We start from the raw sequence: 2,019 nt of genomic DNA, 5'->3' as shown, positions 1-2,019 counted from the left end.
TCATAATTAAAATGCCAAAAATTAAAGACAAAGAGGGAATCTTAAATGCAGAAATAGAAAAGCAATTTGTTAGCTACAGAGGAGCTCCCATAAAGCTGTCAGCTGATTTTTCATCAGAAACTCTACATGCTAGAAGGGAATGACATGAAGTGTTCAAGGTAATGAAAAGTAAAGATCTGAAACAAAGATTACTATATCCAATAAGGCTATCATTCAAAATAGATGGTGAAATAAAGAGCTTCCCAGACAAAACTAGGCTAAAGGATTTTATCACCACTAAACCAGTACTGCAAGAAATGTTGAAGGGACTGCAGTAATAATAGTAAGAAATATATCTATATCATCTATATCTATATCTATATCTATATCTATCTATCTATCTATCTATCATCATTGACGTCTCTCTCTCTCCCTCTCCCTGAAATCAATAAAAAAATAAAACCAATAAAACGTGTTTTTTTAATAAAGAGAGAGAGAGAGAGAGAGAGAGAGAGAGAGAGAGAAATCTAGACATACAGAATTAAAATGCCAATAGATAAGTACCAATCAATAACAACTATAATTGTAATTGTAAGTGGGTTAAATGCTCCAATCAAAATGCATAGGGTAACTAAATGGATATGAAAAGATGATCCAAATATATGAAGTCTACAAGAGAACCACCTCAGAAGAAAAGACTCACAATGGTGAGAGTGAAGGGATGGAAATTAATATTTGACAAAGGAGGCAAGAGCATACAATGGAGTCAAGACAGTCTTTTCAATAAATGGTGTTGGGAAAATTGGACAGACACATGCAAAAAAAAATGAAACTAGACCACCAATTTACACCATACTCAAGAACAAACTCAAAATGGATAAAAGACTTGAATGTTAAGTTGTGAAACCATAAAAATGCTAGAAAAAACCATAGGCAGCACAATATCAGAAGGCACTCATAGTGATAGGTTTATGGATACGTCTCCTAGGGCAAAGGAAACTATGGAGCAAATAAACAAATCAGACTACATCAAAATAAAAAGCTTCTGCATGGCAAAATAAACCAACAACAAAATGAAAAGGAAGCCCACTTTATGGGAGAATATATTTGGCAATGATACATCTGATAAACTGTTAATGTCAAAAATATATAAGGAACTCATACAACTTAACAAAATGAAGACAAACAATCTAATTAAAAAAATAGGCAAAGGACCTGTCTGGTGTGGCTCAGTGGCTGAGTGTCAACATAAAAACCAGGAGGTCATGAATCAATGCCAGTTCTGGCACATGCCCAGGTTGCAGGCTCAATCCCAAGTTGGGGGCATTCAAGAGGCAGCCAATCAATGATTCTCTCTCATCATCGATGTTTCTATCTTTCTCCCTCTACCTGAAATCAATAATAATACATACTTAAAAAAAGAAAATGGGCAAATGGCCTAAATGGACACTTCTCCAAATTAGACATACAGATAGGTCAAGTGAAATATGAAAAAAAAATGCTCAAAGTCACTGGTCATCAGAGAAATGCAAATTAAAACAACAATGAGGTATCACATCACACCTGTGAGAAAGGATACTATCAATAAATCAACAAATGGTAAGTTCTGGCGAAGATGTGGATACAAGGAAATCCTAGTACACTGCTGGTGAGAACAGCACACTGGTGCAGCCTATATGGAAAACAGTATAGAGTTTCCTCAAAAGATTACAAATGGAATTTCCATTTGATCCAGTGATCCTAATTCTAGGAATATGTCCTAAAAATGCCAAAACACCAATCAGAAAGAATGTATGCACCCCTATGTTCATAGCAGCACAATTCACAATAGCTAAGTTTTGGAAACAGCCCAAGTGCCCAACAGTAGATGAGTGGATAAAAAGCTGTGGTACATTTACACCATGGAATACAATGCAGTGGTAAAAAAGAAGGATATCTTACTCTTTGAGAAAGCATGGAGGGACCTGGAGAGTATATGTTGAGTGAAATAAGTCAGTCAGAGAAAGACAAGTATCACATGATCTCACTCATATGTGGAAT

General features: G+C 35.4%; 1 protein-coding gene across 1 annotated transcript in view; it reads right to left on the bottom strand.

Moving 5' to 3' along the window:
* CNTNAP5 (contactin associated protein-like 5) overlaps positions 1-2,019 on the bottom strand; it is a 921,850-nt gene that overhangs the window by 244,527 nt on the left and 675,304 nt on the right. The window lies entirely within an intron of this gene.

This window comes from Myotis brandtii, unplaced genomic scaffold (assembly GCF_000412655.1).
Source record: "Myotis brandtii unplaced genomic scaffold, ASM41265v1 scaffold501, whole genome shotgun sequence".
In the NCBI taxonomy this organism is placed as follows: Eukaryota; Metazoa; Chordata; class Mammalia; order Chiroptera; family Vespertilionidae; genus Myotis; species Myotis brandtii.
The sequence above is the reverse complement of the archived record's forward strand: the minus strand, read 5'-3'. Positions and strand labels throughout refer to the sequence as shown.